This window comes from Thermobia domestica, unplaced genomic scaffold, assembly GCF_964235325.1.
Source record: "Thermobia domestica unplaced genomic scaffold, izTheDome1.hap1.1 HAP1_SCAFFOLD_630, whole genome shotgun sequence".
Taxonomy (NCBI): Eukaryota; Metazoa; Arthropoda; class Insecta; order Zygentoma; family Lepismatidae; genus Thermobia; species Thermobia domestica.
In genome coordinates, this window is record NW_027656340.1 from 47432 (window position 1) to 71978 (window position 24547).

A 24547-nucleotide genomic window follows, 5' to 3' on the forward strand; every position below is an offset into this window, starting at 1 on the left:
CACCGAGGAATTGCCGCACTTCCCGATAGAAGTGTGGTGGTGCACCGTCTTGTTGAAATAATCTCCATTTGGGTACACAATCTTTTACCTCTAATATCTTCAAGTACTCTACACGTGTCACTGTTCGTTTAAAAAAGAATGGACCGACAAGTTCCTCTGACAAACATACCTCACTACACTGATAACTCAGGAAGATCAACAGCACGTTCTTCCATAACATAGCAATTATCTCTTGCCCAGTACACACATTGTGGCGATTGGTAGTTCCATTGCAATTTAAAAGTCGCCTCATCAGACCAAATAATGAAATCAGTCAAGTGTTGATTATCTCAAATTCATTCACAAAGTTGGAGGCGACTATCCGGATCCTCATTGATTGCATGAAGCAATCTGGGAATATAGGCTACCCACTTTGCTTGTTTTAAAATACGGTGAACACTTGATTTCCTTACAGATTATTCGCTTTCGATTTGAATGAAAGTTTAGCACAGGAGATGGAAGCTATTCTTGGCACACGCTGAATCAATTGAAAAAAAGAAAAAAATCTAACATCAATATTTCTTACTGTTTTCGCTCTGAAACCTGTCAGCAAAGAGACACACGAACGGAGAAAACCGTTCTATGAGACTTCCGAAACTTATTTATAGCAGAGTTTGAAAGTCTATTATTATTATTATTATTATTATTATTATTAATGAAATCTTTAAGTTTTACGTCCCACGCATATGCCGGTAAGGCTAAAGGAGACGGTGATGATGAGAGATGAGTGAAAATGGTGGAATGAAGAAAGAGAACCCCGAGAAAACCCACGAGCACGGTGTTTGTCCACCACAAAGTTCACTTGGCGGGGGCTGGGATCGAACCCGGGACCCCAAGCATCAGTGGTAAACGCTCTACCACTGAGCCACCGCGTATTATTATTATTATTATTATTATTATTATTATTATTATTATTATTATTATTATTATTATTATTATTATTATTATTATTATTATTATTATTATTAACAATAATAAGTTGTAATAAAGAATTAGAATATATACGGTATACGTAATATAAATGAGTTTGTCAATCAGAATTACTGCTATCTAATCTACTTTTATTATTATTATTTAATAAACCAAACTCTTTGCTCTATTTCATACGCTAAGTTGCTTTCCGTGAAGAAAACTATATTTTTTAATTAACACTCGTCGATTTCTTCGTGTTTCCTTTGCCAACTTAAGTAAGCAGTCGTGGCCGAGTGGTTAAGGCGTCTGACTAGAAATCAGATTCCCTCTGGGAGCGTAGGTTCGAATCCTACCGACTGCGGTTTGTTCTAATTTTGTAATATTGGTTTATTTTGCATGGATATTAATAGAATGTAAACATAATTTATTGAGTTTAATTTGTATAACGCAAATTATGTCAACTATTTATAATTGTCCTAGGGATATTACTTCGAACATTTAGCATGTAAACGGGTTAAGGAATAATATACTTGCTTAGGTAGTGACAGGCCTGTATCCAGGGGGTCTAGGGGGCTCGGCCCCCCTAAATTTTCGTTGGCACCCTAAAATTATCACGGTAGGCTTGCAAATGAACTATAATATGATGATGAACTATAATATAGTTAGATCGCCCCTCCCCTAACTTCGCCCCCCCTACAATTTTGGGCTGGCTACCGGCCTGGGTAGTGAACATCCAAAGACTCTTTTTTGATGATAAATATAAAACCAGATGTATTAGTGAACATTTTGTGTTAGCGAAAATTCTATTATACGTCAAAATATCATCTTATTGAATATTGCACACACCCATAGAATTATTAGTAGTAGTATTATACATATAACGATAATATTCTCTGCGATAGAAAGAATGTGAATACTTGTTTACCCCAGAAAATACATTAGCTTTTTTAAAAAATCATAAATTTCTATTATATGATGAAATTGAATCAGTTTACTTTAAGAAGAAGATTTTGTTAACAAAGAACAATGTATCATCAGTGAGAGTTGAATACAAATTTCGGTAAGAAGAAAATATCACTCAAGGTCCCACCGAGATTTGAACTCGGATCGCTGGATTCAAAGTCCAGAGTGCTAACCATTACACCATGGAACCACGATGTCTGATTATTTTCTATGTTGTGTGTTACAAAAATACCGTGGACTCTTGTTAACTCCCCTCTCTTTAATCGTGTACCTTATCTTCCAGGAAATAAGTCATTTTCGTTCTCAGCTGCGCTATGAGTCTATTTTTATCCTGATATTGTTTCGACACCGTACATAAGTGTCTGGTTTGAGTGATGGTCTAGTCTGCTCTATTTAATGTGTACGAAATTTCTGCTTACGGAATTCAAACTTATTAAATTATGATTTATTAATGTAAGAAGCCTAGTTTAACTATTATAGAGGTGCATACAATTTAGAAGCTATACAATGGTGGTTTTCGCTTTAACCTACAGACCCTTTAGGGAGCTGAAGATGAGGGATACATTGTTCTCCTCATTGGTCCAGCAACTAGTTTGTGTGTCTTTGGTACACGAGATTCCGGTTCGATTCCCGATGGGAGAGTCTTCAAATTTCAACGCAATAGAGTGGACGTGTCATATAGCCTATGAGATGAAAAGAACTATATACTTTTCAATCTCAGCACCACCAGTGTCATAAGATTAAAGAGTAGAATTTGGAATAGTACCTATATAAGAAGGAATATTTGATTTTCTAACGAAATTAGGAGCGAAACTAAAATTCCATAAATGTGTGCAAATTCAGTTTAATTGGTGAGAACAAGAATAGTATACATCCAAAACATTGGTATTTAAACCTCCCCCTTTCGACAAAACTTTATGAACGCACTTAGGAATTTCATAAACCAAAAGGGACATTCAGAAACTTCACATATGAGCACTGGCGCAAGTCTCGGGGAGAATGAGGGGGACATGTCCCCTCCAATCTTGGGACTGAGGGAAACTATCCTCCCAATAGTCTGATTTGAAAAGTGTTTTTGGTGGAGAAATGTGATGATTTGTGTCCGATTGCTACAAAAGAAAGTGAAATGAAATTTATGTTCCCCCAGAATAAGCCTCAAATCTGCCCGCCTCCCAATGTTGAAGATAACTCTGCTCCCCTGATCCTCTAACAGCATTGTTTTTCAATTTCATAAACATTTTGAACATCGCTAAAAAAAACGAGATTATGGGAACGGCCTTACCCGTCCCCCCTAATGTTGAAGATAGATTTGCGCCGCTGCATATGAGAGGCGGAACAAACTATAAAACCCAATACTAGTGATTCAAAAGTATCACTAGTATTTTTGCATTAGTAGGCTATTGCAGATGTAGTCGTGGATCTCATTAAAAATTTTCAATAGAGGAACTTGTATTCAACTCTCACTGATGATACATTGTTCTTTGTTAACAAAATCATCTTAAAGTAAGCTGATTCAATTTCATCATATAATAGAAATTTATGATTTTTTTTTTAATACTGTATTTTCTGGAGTAAACAAGTATTCACATTCTTTCATTCGAGACGTACATGACCATCGTTACATGAATAATAATAATACTAATAATTTTATGGTTGTGTGCAGTCTTGAAAAAGATGATAATTTGACGTATAATAGAATTTTCGCTACCACAAAAATATTTGTATAAGTATAAATTTAAGTTCAGAAAATAAATTTACTTGAAAGTTTTCATGATCAATAAAATACCATACTAAACAAAAAAAAGTTTCGTATAAGATAGAATACTTTTCTACCAATTATGAACTAATTTAAATTACAGAAAGATGAATTGGGACCTGTTACATCTGATTTTTCGTTCTAACAATATGGGTGAAGATGCAAGGGGTCTGTGGTACACTCTCCTTTCCCAGTATTTTCCACTAAAATTATAGGTTTAGTTTTAAACTAAAATTTAAAATTTATTCACTATATTTTAAACATATCAGATACTGTCTAAAAGAAAATGTTAACACAATAGTTCTTATAGACTCTCTTGAAGAAAATTCTCATTTAGTTCCTATTGCTCGAGCTTATTTAATACAAAGTATTTGCTGAGCAAAACTATATATTTTCATTAAAATTCAACACGTGTTACAGTTTCGCCAACTAACTCTTTGGCTTCATCAGACACTATGTGATAAAGTATAACTGTACAATCGTATATACATACAACAGCTCTGTATATAAGATTGTACAGTTATATTGTATCACATAGTGTTTGATGAAGCCAAAGAGTTAGTTGGTGAAGCTGTAACACGTGTTGAATTTTAATGAAAATATATAGTTTTGGTTGCTCAGCAAATAATTAGTTTATATTTAATTATAGCAAAGCAAAGCTTCTACTTATGGAAAATATTACAGCTTATTCAAGTGTTTGTTTCTTTCTTATGGTTAGCTTGATGTGATCCTCTTTTCTAAACCTCTGTGTATTTTCGTCTCTCATTACTTAAACAAGGCAGTTTGTTTCATAGTGTAGAACTGCGATAAATTCCAAACCGTGGGAATCCAATATTGTATGAAATCACAATAGGCCTTCTAACTTTGGGGGTTCAATGTTGGATGAAACTTCAATGGACTTCGAAACTGTGGGATCATTATTGAATGAAACTACGATGGACTTCCTAACTGTGGAATGTCCAATATTCCATAAAATTACGATTGACTTCCAAACTGTGGGAGCCCAGTATGTGATAAAACTACTCGTACAATGGACTTCCAAACTGTGAGGATCCAATATTGTGTGAAATCACAAGAGACTTCTTAACAGAGTGTTTAATGTTGGATGAAATTTCAATGGACTTTCAAAACTCGAGGTTCCAACGTTGGATAAAATTACGTTGAACTTCCAAACTATGGAGTCCAATATTGGATGAAACCACGAATGAGCTAACTGTGGGAGTCCAATATTGTATAAAATTACGATTGACTTGCAAACTAAAGGGGTCCAGTATTGGATAAAACTATGATGGAATTCCAAATTGAGGATCCAATATTGGATGAAATTATGATGGAATTCTAAACTGTAGAAATCCAATATTGGCTAAAACTACGATAAACTTCCAAATGGAAGTGATACATCTATGAATTCTGGCTTCAATGATGGGATCAAGAAGTGGTTGATGTATAACTTCCGCTACATTACAGATAAGGATAGAGATGACCGCAAATAGTCCATTGAGTAAACCACTACTACAGTTGATTTTATATATTTATATATATCGCTATCACAGATACAAAAGTATTAAATATAGGACTACCACTATTAGTTTTGATACAGTGATAAGGGCATAGAATGTTTAAAAAAAGAGATTATCGTTATCTCTTATCGTTTTTGCTGTTATTACAATGGGAAAGAAAAATATGGTGATCTCTCTCTAAACGATATAAAGTTTGCTGCATTTTTCGTTCAAAATATATATATCATTAAAAAAGTCTTTCGGTGCTCATTACTTAAGGAAGTATATTTTTCAGTAAACTGTTAAATGGTCTGAGTAACGTCCCTAGAACAAATATAAATAACTGACGTATAATTTGCGTTGTACAAACTAAATTCAACAAATTATTTTTCATTATATTAATATCTGCAAAGAAACCTAATATTGTAAAAATAAACCGCAGTCGGTAGGACTCGAACCTACGCTCCCAGAGGGAATCTGATTTCTAGTCAGACGCCTTAACCACTCGGCCACGACTGCTCGGAAACATAACACACTGAAACGTATAGAAATTGACATAAAGAAATCTATCCGATTGATAAATAAAATGTATTTTTTCTTCTTGGTAAGTAATTTAGTCTATCAGACAGAGCAAACCGTTAGGGTGGCTCGGATTAGATTTTAAAATAATAATAATAAAAGTAGATAGGAGTATTCCGGATGATAAACACATTTATATGCCGTATATACTGTATTTTAATTCTTTATTACGGTATTATTATTAATTATAATAATAGACTTCCAAACTATACTATGCATAAGTGTCGGAAGTCTCATAGAACGGCTCTTTCCGCCCGTCCGTCTGTCTGTTGACAGGTACCAGATCAAAAATAGTAAGAGATATCGATAAGCTGCTTTTTGCAATTGATTCATCGTCCCAAGAATAACGTATATCTCTTATGTTAACCTGTCATTCAAATCGAAAGGTGTCAAAATTAGCCATTTCCGGTTTCAACGTTTTTCGTCGTAGAACGAAAACTGTAATAGATAGCAACGAGTGGTTTTGAACAATCGACTCAGCATCTCAAGAGAACAGTCTGTCACCGTCCATAACCTTTATCACAACTGAAAGCAGTTGAAATTTTAGTAGTAAGTACTTTCCGGTTTCAATACTGTTTTCCACAGAGCAAAAACCGTAGAATATATTGAGAAGAAATCTTTTTTGCAACCGATTCAGTGTCACAAAAAGGTTACATATCTTATGCTAACGTTCTATTCAAACCGGAAGAGGAAGAAACCAACCATTTCCTTTTTACCGCCATATAACAAAAATGGTAACAGATAGCGAATTCCTTGCAATCGGTTCAGCGTGACAAGAGAGCGCTTCATCATCACCACTTGCAACACTGAACCAAAACCGGTAGAGGTTGAACTTTACCAATACAGGTTTCAACACCGATTTCCATAAATCAAAGACGGAAAATGATATCGATAAGTTCTTTCTAACAGTCGATTCAGCGTTCCGAAAGTAAGTCCAATCTTCTCCGTTAATCCTCTTCTACTAGCCCGAAATGGTAGCAATCAACCTTTTTTCGATTTTAACGTTGATCACCATAGAACAAAAACGGTAATAATAGCGATAAGTGGTGTTCAACAATCAGTTTAGCATTTCAAGGCAAGTTACCATCATCACCCATGCCAGAACCGGAAGGTTTTCAAATTTACTACTACTTCCGAATTCAATACTTAATTCCATAGAGTAAAAGAAAATGGTTTTTGACATAGGTTAAGTGTCCCAAGAATGAGTTTTGTCTTGACTTGTATTCGTCAGCTGAAACCGAAAGGGTTAAATTACGATTGTTCGATTACAATACTGATCGTATAGCCTAATGGATGAAACAAAAATAGCGACACACTGAATTTTTATATGGATTCACTACCAAGAATATGTTTTACCTCTGATTTTATTCTTTTTATTACAACCGGAAGTGACAGACATCAATCACCACTTCCAATTTTAATGTTAATCTATTAATAGAACCAAATTATTTCAATTATGAGTATCCCGCGCTAGTTTTTAAAATTAAATAAGATCAGATATCAATGAGGATTGCAGCAGAAGAATACGATCAAAAATAGAATCCGTTCCTTGGACCTTGAATCTATATCGATGACCCATTCCTTACTACATTTTACAGTTTATGCTCTATATATGCGTAAGGGCGGATGAAATCCCCAGCTTTATGGTTAGACAGACACTACGAATTATTTAAAAATAAAATCACAACAATTAACATTTATTTGTTGCTTACTAATCACCCGAAAATCAAACTAAAGTAAGAGTTCTTTAGTTCTTTAATTCATCCTTCAGAATCAAAGGATTAAGTTTCGTTTGCGAGCCGTATAGGGATTTTTCGACAATATCTTCATTGTAATGTTGTCAGTAACATTTTAATGAAATTTGGGTATATCACTTTTCTCAGATTGCGGCCATAAGTCTAGCAGTGAACTACTGCTTAAGAAAACCAGGTAATTGTCTAGGGCCTCAAACTCGAGTGGAAGCTCCGGCTCTGTAGCTATTACCCGTCGTGGTGATTTCCTGTTTGTGAATCTTAATGGCTTTCCTTCATAATATAAGTATTATCGTGGTTTTCCCGTTTAAAAGTCATGGTGAAGGCCAATCAATCAGCGGTGAATGAAATAGATAACTTTTAAATATAATATACTAATCATTACAGCTTTTAAACCTTTCACCATTAGCTGAAACCCAGAGTTGTAGACTTGTAGTTTGAAGTTAAACTACTCCAGTGAATTGTGAATATATTGTATTGTATCCTCCGGAACCAAAACTGCAAAATTATAACAAGCGATTATCCTTTATTGATCGAACAAATACCCAGAGTATTTAAATTACACTTTATGAACGATTTTTGTTTATTTGGCTTTCTTAACATCTTTCCCAGCATTTACTCCCAATCGCTAGTAATTCCTAATGGTTACTCAAAGTTGAAGTACAATATTCTTTCTTTACTAGTAACGTATTCACTAGAATTAGTTAAGTTCAAGCAATTTGTTACGTTGAGTGATCCATTCCGTTTATGAGTTCTTGTATTTCCAAGTATTGCATTCACGGGCAAGATTTTGTGTTTTATAGCTAAAGCAAGGATTATTGTCAAGTTTTATCGGTTTTGCAGAATAAAATTATCGTAACTTTCAGAGTAGTTTCGAGTTGTTTCTTAACATGTCGAAATGTTCCTAAATGATCCTATGTTACTACAGAGAAATGTTCATTGAGGAATCGACCATCCTGAATTCTTCAGCAAAATATCAGGACCTTGGAAGAGAAAAGGTGAACTTGAGAAATCTTTTCTTCCCTCTCCCCTCACATCAGACAGGTCTGAACAACACATAGATATCGCGTTTTGCCCTACTTCGCCCTTAGTATTCTCACACTTCGCCTTTGCTATCTTAATGTTCTTGCAAAACTTTCAGCTTGATTTCCCAACACTCCGATTTCAGGATTCGCCCTTTCTCTTCCAAGGTCCTGATATTATTATATATAATCATGATAATCAGAGATTCATAATAATAGTGTAAATCAAACATTCAACAAGTGGCGACTAAAACAAAAACAAGAAAATAAATAAACAAAAACAAATGAAAATGAAAGAAAGAAAATAGAAAGGAGAGCAGTGGCTGAACAAATGCACTTCCATCTCTTTCTTTTATTTTTAAAACATTGAACATAGAGTATGCTGATGTTGACACATACTAAGATAAATTTAAAAAGTGTTGTATATGACATTCAACGAATTAAAAAGAACAGCATATTCGTGGGTTTTCTCGGGGTTCACAGGTTTCCTCCAACTTTATTCATTCTACCATTTTACTCATCTCTCATCATCATCGTCTCCTTTAACCTAACCGGCATAATCGTGGGACGTAAGATTTCATTTTCATTTCAGTGATGGAAGGAATATTTACCAAACGCTAACACATAAAACACATTCAAAACAAAACATGATTTAAAATACCCTCAATAAAAGAAGTATTAAAAAAAATAATTCTAACAGACTTCCTTGCAGTGTAAAGGTATAAGTTCCACTGTATCCACGCTATGAAACAAGAATTAGGGCAAACGTGTCAGGCTAACAGCACGACAATAATTCTCTTATAAGTGATGCTATCAGTAATAGTAAGTGAAATATTTAGTGGAGCGGTAAGAGAGAGATTTTTAACTATACCTGCATTAGCCATTAGCAAACCAATTGACAACATAAATTAACGTGAGTTGCTTCAAAAGGAGGTAAGTTTTTTTTTTTTTTTTTTTGTATGCGCGAAAAGTAAGTCAATTATTTACAGTGTCAAACAGATAAATTTAGAGCAACACGTTCTACAGATAAAAACAACAAATAACTAAAATTTATTGTCAGGCATGCAGTAGAAACCACAAATTGAGTGGCTCGGGGAAACGTGATGGTAAGTGCCACTTCCGGTGAAATAGTTATTAGTTAAAATGGGCTCGGATCGAACCACAGAATAGTACGTAGGTAGTTTAATTTCAAAAATATACTGACAGATGACAGCGGAAGCTTGTTTGGTAGGTGTCATTGCATTGAATTGCATTAAATGTTGAACCTTGTTTCTCCGTTTATTCGAAAGTTAGAAAATGTGACATACCATTACGTTTCTCCGAGCCGTTCAATTGTATTAGTGTCCAGATAAACATGCTAAATATAGGTTGTGTGGTGAATTAAAATCATTCCGCACAATGCTGTAGAAGCAAATCGCTAGTGATGAGCGCAAGAGTCTTGGTCTTGCAGTTTTTGCAAGAGTCTTGCATGCAAGACCAAGACCAAGACCAAGACTCTTGCTCAAGAGCCTTGCACAAGTACCGGTACTACTTGATTTTTTTTATATAGAATGTAAAAAGGAAGGAGATGGATTTCTTGGCTTCAGTAAAAATGCTGCTGGAGTGAATGTATTTCCAGTAGTTTATGCAATCCGTGTGAGTCGATCTGTCCCTGTAACATATAGCTACAGTATGTCGTTTTCTGAATTGGTTGTTCGCATTTTCTGTAGATATTGCTCGTTTTCAAGCCACACAGGTGTCATATTGCGCCATGTGAGCTTTTTGGTGGACAAACACTGTGTGCGTGGATTTTCTCGATGTTTTTCTGTTTCCTCCTACTTTCTTCATTCCACCATTTCAGTCATTTCTCATATTACCGTCTCCCTTACCCTTGAAGCATAATCGTGAGACGTTAAACTAGATATTTCATTTCAAAGCATATTAGTGGTGTTCTTCTTCCAAAACTAAAGAGAAATGTAGTATTGAACATCGGTGATACCGTACACCATAGGTGTCGACTACATGGGTATGGCCTTGGCTCCGAGACTCAAGCATCCGTTGTAAATTTTTAATGTGTGCTCATAAAATTAATATCGAAATAACATTTTCATGACATTGACAAAAACTTAGTGCATGTGACCGCAAGTTTGATTTCATGGACGGATGCTAGTACGTTGAATAATTGTTTATTAATATAACTTTTAGCCTCCTCAGGTAAACGGCACATCGAGGATTGAGTGATATAATATTATACTATAATAAATCTATATTATAAAGTTGAAAGTGACTATTTTTGTGACTACTAATCTCTTGAACCACCCGACTGATCTCGATCAAATTTTCAACATAGATAAGGTATGGGCCTGGAAGTGTTTTCATCGTTTCACTTTCACGGTAAAACTTAGAGGAGGGGAGAAGGGGGAGTTATAAAATAATAAATAACACTTAATAACTCTTGAACCAAACTACTAATCTCGATCAATTTTTTAACATAGATGATGTTCAATCAAGCCTGGAATGTTATCTGTCAGTTCACTTTAACGGAGCAATGTAGGGGAGGAGGAGGGGGAGATGTACAAAAATCAATATGAACAAAAATAAAAGTTCGTTTTTCGTTTCCTTTTTATGGTGGAACGTAGTGGAAGAGGATGTGAGGGAATATATATATATATATATATATATATATATATATATATATATATATATATATATATATATATATATATATATATATATATCATAAAACTTAATAACTTTTCAAACACCCGACAGATTTTGATCAAATGTTCAACGTAGATGAAGTTCAGGCCTGGCGCGATTTTTATAATTTTACTTTGATGGTGCAACGTAGGGGAGGGGAAGAAGGGAGATATATGTAAAAAACTAAAAATATAAGTGACTGTCATTGTGACTTCATCACTCTTGATTTAGCCGATCGATCTCAATAAAAATTTTCAACATAGATGAGGATCGGACTTGAGATGGTTTCTGTCATGTCACTTTGACGGTGCAGTATAGGGAAGGATGGGGGGGGGGGAAGATATTTTAAAATGATCGAAAATGACCTATATTAAAATGGAATCTATAGTTTTGGGGGTCGCTGAGCTAAACAGTGTTTAAATTCAAATTGAGCCCCTTAGCTTAGCGGAGGGAAGGGAAGAGATATAAAAATGATCGAAAATAAAGAATATTAGTGTCGAATTCATAGTTTTCGATGTCGCTGAGTTGAATACTGACCTTCCGATACCGTTTACGATCAAATTCAGTCTCGTAACTTGGAGGAGAGGGAAATACATATTAATGATAAAAAATGATCAAATATTAGTGTCGAATCCATAGTTTTTGGAGTCGCTAAGATGAACAGTGATACTTCCGATCCCGTTTAAATGCAAATTGAGCACTGCAACTTGGGGGAGGAAGGAGATATAAAAAATATCGAAAATGACAATTATTAATGTCGAACTCATGGTTTTCGAGGTCATTGAGATGAACAATGACACTTCCGATCCCGTGCCTTGCAACATAGGGGAGAGGGAGATATATAAGTTTATTGAAAATGGCCAATATTAGTGCCGAATCCATACTTTTCGGTATCTCTGAGACGAACAGTGACACTTCTGATGCCGTTTAAATCCAATTCAGCCCCGCAACTTGGGAAAAAGGAGAGGAGAGAAATATAAAAATTATCGAAAACGATCGATATCAGAGAGCGCTTTACTAATAGTAAAAAGTGACTGACTAAAGGAATATATTACTATTCTTTTTGGTTTAACCCAACGAAGTGGATAATTGATGCTAGTAATCCATATTCACAAGTGAGACTTCAAATAACTTATAGTTTGATGCCGTTATTTTGTATTTCAAGTACAGGTCATAGTATTCATATAAATTGAGTTTATACAAGACATAGACAGTTGAGTCATTTTCAGTTTCCACTCAAATTATTCTAAAATATTAAGAGGTTTGATTATAATAATTATTATTTTAATTTTCTCTCTCTTTTTTTGGTCAATGTTGCTAAACATGTCATCATCATCATCATAGCTATTCTGCCATTATTGGCAGATTACTTGCTGCAACTAACGTAAGAAGGTTTGACGTTCGGCGCTCCTCAGCTAGTCACTTCGCCTTGACGTAGCAATTTTCTGTTTTAATACCTTCCTTCAACTACAGTCTTCTTCGCTCTCTCCCTCTCTTTCCTTCCACAATACCTTCTAGCACGTCCCTCATAATACAGTTCCTCCTCAGCCAATATCCTAACCAGTTACTCTTCCTCCTCTTTAACAATATCTAAAATTCTTCTTTTTCTCCTACTGCTAATATTTCTAACACCTTCTCATTCGTTTTACGTTCAACACAGCTTATTCTCTCTTTTTTTCTCCACGCCCACGTTTCGAAAGTCTGCCATTTTTTAAAATCGCTTTTGCGTAATGTCCATGTTTCTGGCCCATGGAGTACATATTGGAATCAGTAAAACAAAATCTCAAAATCTAATTGGAAGTTTGATTAATACAAGGATTAGCTAATCGTGGTAAAAAAGAAAAATCTGACGCCTTTAGAGTGTAAAAATAATTTTGTAATTCATGGCATTTCAATAATCTGTGTTGTCTTGATTTTCTTTCATGTGTCTCAAGGGTAGCCTCCCCAGTTTGGGAACCAGTGGAGTGTTCGATCTGTTAAAAAATATAAACAGATTACCAAACATTGTGATTTAGCATATCTTATAAGTAGTGAAGCGTGGGCATCCATTAAAAAAAATAAAGGTCATCACCTATGTTGTACACTATCATCATACTTACACCAAGTTAACCTATATTACATTTAGAAACATATATTGTATTTCCGTTACTATTGGCGCATTGTAGAGTTTATTATCCCTTATATCCAGAGTAAAATTTATCTATGAAAAGCCTGAGATATCTTAAATGCAAGACTTGCAAGACTCTTGCATGCAAGACCAAGACCAAGGATTCCAGTGCAAGACCAAGACCAAGACTGGATGTGCAAGACTAAGACCAAGACCAAAACCACCCCGGTCTTGGTCTTGGTCTTGCATTTGCTCATCACTAATATATATATATATATATATATATATATATATATATATATATATATATATATATATATATATATATATATATAAACAGACTTGAGTGTACTAAAATATGCGTCAGCATTGTTATGTATATAGAGGGTGCTTCTAAAAGTTATCAGATGTACGCTTTTCATTCGTTAAATATTCTCAGAGAAACTTTCTTTAAATATTACATCAGATAGTGTGAGAATAAAGTTTGAAAAGTAAGAACTTAAGATTATGAAAGACAAAAAATAAATCAAAATTCGTTTGGAAAAGAGACAATCATGTTGGGGAGAATTTTTAGTTTGCGTGCGTGAAGATAGGATTGAATTAATGGCAAATAAAAACAGATTGACATACTTTTTATATACAGGTCAAAACTTTCCCTTAAAAATAAGGTATCTCTTATCGAATATATGAGTTTCGTAGTGAGGTGTTTATATATGCTTTTCTTTGTAAGTAATAGTGGAACAGAAAATGGTTTTTGGATCGCATATATTATTTACGATGTAAATAGATCTAAACAAACCATGTATGGAATAGTATTTTGCATTTTTCCTGTGGAGGCGTTATCCGCCTTGACTGTTACTGATTTACCATTTCGAAAGCAATTTTAGTGAAATCATGCAACTGATGCAAGCGTTTGGGGCTGAAACGGAAAGACGAATTCTAAAAATGAATTTGAAATCGAAAGACAGTCTGCACTGTGACGAACTGACCAATCTGGCAAGACGAGGCTAAAGAATTTTGTTGTCTCATTCTTTGTCACACATTTCGATTCGTTTCGTTATTCTCCATTCGTTATAAGTCGTTTAGTGTGACGCTATAGTTCAACTTTGAATTTATTTCCCCCGTTAAGTATTAAATAAGCATTGCGTTTTCGTTTATACCGCTTAATCTCGTAGCTATAAAGTATTTTATTGTATTTCCTTGTGTTCATTCTGTTTGCTGTTGTATTATAGGAAGCTTTATTTTATTTTATGATAAAACATCAGATTATATTCTGATAAATAAAGCATTTGATGTGTTTGCGAAGAATATTTAATACCACATGATATTCGTATTAGTAAATTCATTACTATGTGAAAAATTTTCGTGTTGTTCGCAACCCACTGAAATATCTTGGGGGAGGAATGGCCAGAAGTTCCTCTACAAGACCTCTGAAGTTCCTCTACAGGTGCATTCAACATAATTTTAAGATGAATAAGCGAGATTATGTGGAGTTCACGTGTATTCGCATTTTGAAATCTTTGGTAACGAAGTTGCGTAATATAAGACGTTATTCTATTGTAGTATGTATACGAACTAATGTTGAATTAATAGTTGTGGTATGGACTGTGATTACGCATATGAAGTTGATGTTAATGTGATTTGATGACCGATAAATAGCCAGCCCTACAGACTTCGCGGACGCAGTAAATAAGTTTATGAATGCAATCTGTATAAGTGATCTAGTGCTGAGTTAGTGCTTTCCTTACATTGCACGTGGCAGAATCAGTTAATCTTTGAATTTTACGCAGAGCAAACGTTTAGAATTATTCTCGGCCAGCATTGATTCGTTGTAAATTGAAGAAATTCTGAAAAGAAGTAAGTGCTGAGATCTTGTGGATTTTGGAAATTCAAAATGTCTTCATTCCTTTAACTTTGTGTAACGCGAACAACATGCGTACATTGAGTCAGGGTTATTGATAGAAGTTCTCGTTGGTAGGTGGTTGGCACACGTGACTTCGACGCAGGAGACCTGGGTTTAATTCCGAGTGTGAACCCTTTGTTCAGATCCTACGTTAATCTTTAGCTCAACATAACATACAGCATCAGTGCTAAAAGGGATTATAAATTATGAACGTTATATATAACAACCAACCAAAGTTTTGATACAGCCTACAGCGACACTCGTATCAAGTTCATTCTTAAGTATGTGAGGTAATAGTCACAGATTTCTCAGGTTTTTGGACCAACCTTCTGATGCAAGACTCGAATATTGTTCATATTTCAAATATTTGAAAAGGATTTGAGTTGAAAATACACAAGCATATGGGTTCGATGTATTTTGTTACACAGAATCCAAATTTCGAAACCCCAGTACAATCGACTGTGTCAATTTTGTGTTATGGGCGAAAAACGCGTGTCATCTCTATCCAAAATCGCTCAAGTTTTTCGCCCATAAGAAAAAATTGATACAGTCGATCGTACTGGGGTTTCGAAATTTGGATTCTGTGTAACAAAATTCATCGAATCCGTACCCTGGGGTCCGGTGGACAGAACTTTTATTTATTTTTGTCCGGCTGTGTAATTTTGTTACACATTCTTCCTATTAATTGAAGTGGTGAAAAATGGGGGAACAAATTGAATCCGCAAAACACTTGAATATAATGGGTTAGAAAGTAAATATTTATGTGAAATTAAGTTTTTTTAGGTGGATAAAAAAATGGAAGTTCGCTTCGTGAACTGCGTAATACCTTTCCCATTTCCTAAATACATTATGAATACAGCTCTTAATAAAAGCTCCATAATGAAACATTCATATCCAGCTTTCAGTTAGACAATGTGTAGAATGACATACTTAGTATTTTTTAAATTATATTTGCCATAATTTTTTCTCAGCTTTGCTTTTTATTATCATGCTTATACATGATATATATATGATGGTATATTTTATACAGAAGGTCGATCCGCGTATATGTGTCCAATTTTGAAATAACACTAACCTTATGAAAATCCATGGGACCACCATCGATTGGCCTCAATGTGATGGCCATGTGTTCTGGCAATAGCTCTGCACCGTAACTTCCACTGTAGAAGACTACGACGAAGTACAGGAAGTGGAATCTTCTCCCATTCCTCCCGGCAGGCTTTCTACAGGCCCCCGAGAGTAGTGACACGACGAGAAGAAAGTGCCCTTTTCAGTAGACCAAACCCGCAGAAATCCATGGGACTGGCATCTGGTGATTTCACTGGTATATCATGAAATGGAATAGCACGAATATCGGTGTCTGTCTCCATCTGCTTCAGAAAGTTCTGAGTAGAACGAGATGTATGTGAGGAGGCCTTATCCATATGCACAGACACTTGCTTTATGGCATGCCCATACAAACAAGGCAGATCTTCTGTATAAATTGGGGTCAGTATATGTTGCTGAAAGAATGCAGAGTTGATTTTACAGTTTATAGGGACCTGACGAATTGTTAACTTGTCCTGATAAGAGTAACCGGCGACAAACATAAATCCTTTCAAGAAAGTTGCTTTGCAATGAGGGATGAACGCAGGACGGCTTTTTGCATCTCGCGAAGTGTACGTTATCGAGCGAATTACGCCACAATCTGATAGATACACCCATGCTTCATCTAGTGTGGTCACAAACTTCCACTTTTCCCCAGATAGGTGGCGTTCATAGAGGCGCCTGCTGTTGGACTTTCTCTCACGGTGATGGGCCGCACTTAGGTAATGTCCATGACTTTTAAAGACCCTCCGGAGGTTTAATTTCCCACTCAGGGCGCGGTTAACAGTTGACTGTGGTATGTGGAGTCGAGCTGCCATCATACGTTGCGGAGGGGGATTTTCTTGTAAGGCAATTCGCCGCAACTTCAGAGCTACTTGTGGAGTCACTGTGGTACACGCTCGCTTCCTCGACCCCTTAGTGGGTGAATGCTTACCTGGTATGTCTTCTTTTTTATACTGTTTGATTATGTTTTTGATAGTCGTCGAACCCAATGCATAACCATTTTCTTTGCACTGCCTTTGAATTTTAGAAACCGAATATTTGGCGTGGAAAAGTCCAATTACGTAACCCTTCCAAAAACGGTTCACCTTTGGAGCCATGATGCACACGATACACAGTTTCGCTTGGCAGACGATAGAATGGACCTCCAGGTATAGCACACGCGTTTAACCACTTGGTTCGGTCGCTTCTGTGGTCAGGGTTACGGGTGTAAAATTGGACACATATACGCGGATCGACCTTCTGTATATATATATATATATATACAGGGTGTTTCAAAACCACCTATAGCGTTTCGGAGGTGATCCCTGACACCAAGAAAAGAGAAAATGTATAGGCCAATCTGGATGCACAAATGCTTTCTTTAAGATTATAGGCTGCCGAAAACATAAAAAAGTGAATTGTGAACTTTCCATAGCTCCAAAACTATGGGACCTACCGAAGTCGGGCCAAGACTTCACTTATAAGGGAAGTATGAATGAGCTCATATCGAAGGCTACCTTAAAATTTCACTCAGAGGAAGAAAGTCCCACAGAAAGACCACACACACAAAAAAAAAAAAACAGCTGCGTTTTCGAAGTGGAATTAACCCAAATGGCAGATTGAAATGTCGCGTATCCATGTCGACAATTGTACAATACGTTCAGTACCACCCCTTGTAAATGACCTGTTAATAATAAAAAGTCAATAACAACAATGTGGGTACATACTATACCTAAGGGGAAGTCGTATGGTAAGGTGAACCTTGACAGCAGCCATCTTGAAATCCGCCATCTTGAATTCAGGTCAAGTTTTATAAATAGGAATAGGGCAATATGATACATGATTTTAGGCTAGAATTTAAGCAGAAAAACAATGGTAGCAATAGTTTTAAGATATGTGCATTTGGTAAAAAGTTACAGGCATATTTATTGTGTATGTTTCCATGTGCACAACTCCCGAATGAAGCAGCTTATTCCCAGAAAGTGAGAATTAAATCAATCACATGTGAAGTCAATGTAAGAAGAAAAGCCTAAACTGAATAAGACATTGAAGCGGGTCACAAGCTGGGAATAAGAATAGTGCACGGTGTAAATAAAGGACGACACCGAAAGAGAAATCCAGAAACAGCAGGTAAAAGGAGAGAAAAGAGTAGACATTGTTGAAGTGGAAACATAAAATACAAACACGAATAGGGATGAGCACAAGTCGAGCCAAAATTCAATTCAACTCGAGTACAATTTGAGTCGAGTCAAAGGTAATTTTCTTGAATTGAGTTCCGAGCCAAGTCGCTGTTTTCGAGGTCGAGTTTCGAGTTGAGTTGAGTTTGATAATGGCTCTCTCGCTCGTTCAGCTCGTTTTAACTCGTTTTGAAATATTGGCCTGATCAGACTGGAAAGCAAAAGCCATGAGAAATGTAAGCAGTAATGTGGAATACTTTTAGTGTTGCTCACGACAAAGGTGCGTCTCATCTCGTAATTTTAGTGCATCTCGTGGGGCAATTTTAGTGTATCTCGTCTCGTCTAGATAACGAGAAGACAAGAGTTTATTATTATTATTATTATTATTACGAAACAGCCTCAAATGTCATAATCACCAATATAAGTATATACTGTAGTTCTTAAAATCAAGGCTGAGATCTGCACGGTCGAATTCTTGAGCCCAAGCAGAAGACCAACTCGGGTAGTGATATCAACCGGCTCGGCTCGTATCAACTGAGCGAACAGCTCGAGTCGGCTCGGTTGGGATGAGCCGATGACCCGAGCCGGCTTAGTTGGAACAAGCCATCGACTCAGCTGAATTGAGCCGATGGCTCGAGCTTTCTCGGTTGGGATAGGTCACCTACTCGGCTCATGTGAACCGGTTCGAGCCAGCTAAGTTGAAACTAGTTCATCAGCACGTTTCGACTCAGCTCAACTAAGCCGATGGCTCAAATCGGCTCGGTGTGGTGAGCTGTTGGCTCGGCTCACTTCTCGATTCGGTTCGATATTGAATGAGCTGTAAACCGAGCCGCTCGAGCCGTTGAGAGGCCCAAACCCGGTCCCAGCTGTTTTGAATATGTTTGGATGAAGCCTATAACTTTTAACAATTTTTTGCTCGAGCCCGAATACTTGCCCCTTCGGAACTCAAACCCAGAACGTGACCGATGTCCTTGCCTCCTGAAGACTTCCAGACGACCGAGATCGACAGTCAATTAGCTTTTACTATTCAGATACAAACCGTATATCTTTTAAAGATTATACATGGAGTTGATATAATAATAATAATAATAATAATAATAATAATAATAATAATAATAATAATAATAATAATAATAATAATAATAATAATAATAGTTTTAAACTTGCCCTGAAATTTGGCAAAACTTACTTAAAAGTAGAGATTTCGGGGAAAGGGTTCCGTACCTTCAAGACACACCTCTGCAACTACCAACATTTTAAACTAGAACCTTTTATTGAAGTTTCATGTAGAAAGTATGTTTTGAGGAAAATAACTGTAATAAATATAACTGAATATCACGCGACAGTAAGGCATATAATAAACTAATTTTTAGAATATGCAAAGGTAAATATAAAGCTTTGCTACAAAAATACCTACACAGAGCATAATTCAATGAGCTCTGAAATACAATGTAACGAAATAGCCTATGAGATTCAGTCTACAGAGCAATTGTTACTTAAAGAATGGACATACACTATTTCGAGAATCGAGACAAGACGGGAAATGTTTACGATACTTTTCGTCTCGTCTCGATTCTCATCTCCAAAGAGAGACGAAAATTTTGATTTAGCCCTGACCCGTCTCGAATGTAAAATGTTAATTCTCATGTTATTTTATTTGTTTTAGAAACGAGATGAGAAACTCCTCTTCTCGTGAGCAACATTAAACCAAACCGAAATATTCTTTCCAAATGTCACGTTTCTCCTTGTAATGGTATGACCTGAGCGATAATTTAGCTTCTAGCTTTTAATCTTCTACGAGATAATAATAATTATTATTATTACTATTATTATTCCTGAAGATTTGATAGTTCAAGTATTGAAACATCCGAGTATTCAAATATCTGAATATAATAAAACGTATGTTATCGCTGATCAATCGCCATCAAAAATTCTAAAGTAAGAAAAAAAATTGCAACGTGCATTCGCAGAAGCACCTTGACCACTGAACCGCGATCGCTATGCGGTAAACGATCCGTCTTTAGTCTGGTTACATTAGGTTTCTTTGTCTCCGCTTGCAAACTTGTATGTTATATTTTTCGATTCAAAATGTCTTTGGTATTTCTTTTATGAAGTCGGCAAAGTTTATATTAATAACTTGAGTTTTTCTTAAACCACTGGTTCACAAGTTCGTTCTTTCTCCACACGAAACTACAAATATGACAGATTGAATTCTCATACTCCCCATTTCTTTCAAAGCAGTCGCCATTACCTGGTCAAAGACTTATTTCCGCCACGATTCATATTAACCAAAATAAATTCATTTTTCGAAAACGGAACTTTCACTTTCCGGATTTCGCAAAATTATGGAATTCAGTTATACTCCGGAATTCAGAAGAATTTCGGAACTCGGAAAGAATCCGGAATTTAGAAAATTCCGGAATTGAGAAAAACTCTGACTTTCGAAAAAATCCGGATTTTCCGAATTCCGGAATGTTAACGAAATCAGAAATTTCTAAATTCCGGATTTTTCCGAATTCCGAAATTATTACAAAATTGGAATTTTCCGAATTCCGGAATTTGTCCGGCTTTACTTTCGGGAGTCCGAAAACTAATAATTCCGGAACGGGCTTTCCCTAGTTTATACACAACCTTTCAGAACACTAAGCTAGTAGCTGTCTACAAACAAACAAGTAATGCAAAGCATGTTGTATACTGCAATACGTCATGTATTAAAATCCGACACCATGACCCTTTTATTACATTATATGAAGAGCATGTAGGTCTAAATGCCTCATGTATTACATATAATGTAGGTTTTACTCTTCCAGCAAAGAAGAAACATGTGATCATAGTATACAACCCACAGAAGTGATAGCTGGCAAGACAGTGGTCGTAATCCCTAACGACACAGGAAATGAGCATTGCCATCGCCGCTGGTCTAGAGGCTAGCACGTGAGTTTTGGGTGTATGGAGTCTCGGGTTCGATTCTCGGCGGGAGAGCATCTATCATTTTTAACTGTTCTCGATGTTTCTGTGTTCGTGTCCCTGTCGTTATAAGTTATTAGAAAAAGCATGTTAAACGAGTGAAGCAAGTAAAATTAGCAATAAGTAAGTTACTGAAACGCGTTCGGTGAGTCAGTTAAAAAAAATAGTGGACAAAGCACTGGCTTTTCATGCGAGTTCGAATCAATCTCGGCTTGATATTTTATCCATTTGAGAGTAAGTATTGTTTCTTTTCGCTACAGGATGGATTTTCTCTTTGGTTTCATGTCAAACATGCTCACGTAATGAAAAGACGCTGTAGATAATAATAATAATAATAATAATAATAATAATAATAATAATAATAATAATAATAATAATAATAATAATAATAATAATAATAATAATATGAAATATTAGTAGCTAACTCGTGTGTGTATTTCGACAACATAATTTTATATTATTATGTGGAAATAAGTAAGGCTGGCTGGCGCCCGCCTCCCTAATTTTTTCGATGCGCCTTATGGGTCCACGGTGTCCAACGTTGGTCCCATCCCAGTATCACCTCTTGTTTTCTCGATATAAGCTATCGACATTTTGCCTAAAGAGGGCTCTGCCGTGGCCCCATGAGTACCCATGACAATGACTCTTCGTTCATTTTGCATTGAAATCGCTTACTTTTCTGAGTACTATGAGTGCATACTGTCCAACGTTGGTCCCATCGCTCTACAGTTTCCCGTTCTCTCGATATAAATTGCTAATATTTTGTTTGTAAGGGAGATATAGCGTTACAATCATTACGTTTGAAGAAGAACTGAGGAAGATATTGCCTTGCCACAAACAACACCAATTATTATTATTATTATTATTATTATTATTATTATTATTATTATTATTATTATTATTATTATTATTATTATTATTATTATTATTATTATTATTATTGTTGTTTTACTTACCACTAATGTAGCCTACCTTTATTTGCAATGCAATGTGTTACTAAAAAGCAAATCAAATAACACTCCTCGCCATTCAGGCTCCCGAACTCGAAATACATTATTTACAGTTCTCTGTGTTAGAGGAATGCACATTTATTATATTATTCTTTCAAATAACACGTTACACAAGTTACTTCACTTTCAATGTGTAATTTCATATCATCACTAACAATCATCTTGTTCCAATAGGAAAATAAACCCGTCCTGCAAAAAAAAAAAAAAAAAAAAAAAAAAAACCTGACCGTAGCGAAAGGGGGTGAACCTTCTTTAGGCGATTAATCGGGTCCAATATTTCAATAAGTTTCTGCACACAAATATTTCAGTAAAATACGAAAATTTATTCAAACTTTCTGAATACCTATTTATGGGCGAAATTTGGTTCCCTTGGAACTTTTTAAGAGTTTGAAGGGCCACCATTTTGAACATTTTCATCTGATTATTCTAGTTAACGAACTCATCAAGATATTTCAACAATTAATGTTTGTGCCAAGTTTCGTCTCAATCCGCTGAAAATTAGGGTGGTTATGGCATTCACAAATAGCGTTATATATATACAAATAGATAGATAAATAGACACACAGAGGGAGAGAGAAAAAGTGTTTTTCTCCCTTCTCGCACCTGTGGTGCGTCAGAGCTAAACCGGGCCCCTTTGCAAAACGTATTGACGAGCCTAACCTAAACACAAGCCTCTTACTTGCTAACGTAGAAACGTGGTCGGGAGGTGTAAGGCATGTAGAAATTGTATTTTTAGTAACCATGAGTATGGTCGACTTCCATGTTTTTCCTTTTACTTTTTGCAGCTACTTCGGAACGTTCAATTTTTATTCTTTACTAATTGCAAATGGCGTTTACATTCAAAATATGAGGAATTTTGGTGGCATTTGTTCGGATATTCTTCTCTTTCGAAATGAAGACAAGAACAAAAGCAATACGCAAAGACAAAAAGTATTATCAGTACTAAACATTACCAATAATAATTGCTACGAAAAACTAAATACGACCTCTTTTACCATCTCTCATGAGTTGTATGTATTATTAACAAAAAATTTTAAAAATGTCTTGCCGAGGATTCGAACTTGCGTCCTTTGCATCTGTAAGCCAGCACCTTAACCACTACACCAAGATCATGGCATGGTGACCGTTTAGTTGTCGGCGTATTTGTTGTATTTGTGTTTTATGTTCCCACTTCGACAATTTTTACTCTTTTTTTGTAAGTTTAACAGCTGTTTCTGGCTTTCTCTTTCGGTGCCGTCCTTTATTTACACAATGCACTATTCGTATTCACAGCTTGTGCCCCTCTGCAATGTCTTATTCAGATTAAGCTTTTCTTTTTGCCCCTCAGTAAACATTTGATTGATTTAATTCTCATACTCTCCACGGATGGAGCGCAGGAATGCCAGACTCGAAAAATAGGTGTACATTTACTTTCCTGACAGATCATACAATATATACCCACATTGTTGTTATTGACTTTTTATTATTAACAGGCCGTTTACAAGGGGTGGTACTGAACGTATTGTGCAATTGTCGACATGGATACGCGACATTTCAATCTGCCATTTTGGTTAATTCCACTTCGAAACGCAGCTGCTTTTTTTGTGTGTGGTCTTTCTGTGGGACTTCCTCCCTCTGAGTGAAATTTTATGGTAGGTTTCGATATGAGCTCATTCATACTTCCCTTGTTAGAAACTAATATGTACTCTATCCAAAAATCTGTTTCAGAATCCTAAGGTACTCACGCAACATTTTTTATAGAGGGAGTTTGGCTACGGTCATATAATATGAATTACTCACAAATATATATATAATTCTTTATTTTATTTCGTGTCCACATGTTAAATACATAATAATATTATTTCCATACACTACAGAAAATGCGATATAAAACGTACAAATTGCTATGCAAGTTTAAATTTAATTAGCAGTTTACTAAGCAAAAATAAAAAAAAATAAAAATAAAAAAGAAAATGCTGATATATATAAATCGAGAAATCCCTGAGCCCGAACTTTATATAGATATATTCAGCACGATGTACTATAATGCGGTAGTACTAGTTGCAAGTGTTATAGTAGGATCTTGACTACAGACTTACATAGTCTGGGAATTGATGCTAGTAGTCGTGGCGAAGA

The 24547-nt window shown here is 35.7% G+C and overlaps 3 non-coding genes across 3 annotated transcripts; 1 reads left to right on the forward strand and 2 right to left on the reverse strand.

The window, feature by feature from the left end:
- Nucleotides 1-1230: 1230 nt before the first annotated feature.
- Nucleotides 1231-1312, forward strand: TRNAS-AGA (transfer RNA serine (anticodon AGA)). The gene has a single exon. It is a non-coding gene; the product is annotated as a tRNA-Ser (tRNA).
- A 720-nt stretch (nucleotides 1313-2032) lies between these two features.
- Nucleotides 2033-2104, reverse strand: TRNAQ-UUG (transfer RNA glutamine (anticodon UUG)). Its single transcript has one exon. It is a non-coding gene; the product is annotated as a tRNA-Gln (tRNA).
- Nucleotides 2105-5606: 3502 nt separating this feature from the next.
- Nucleotides 5607-5688, reverse strand: TRNAS-AGA (transfer RNA serine (anticodon AGA)). The gene has a single exon. It is a non-coding gene; the product is annotated as a tRNA-Ser (tRNA).
- Nucleotides 5689-24547: the final 18859 nt, after the last annotated feature.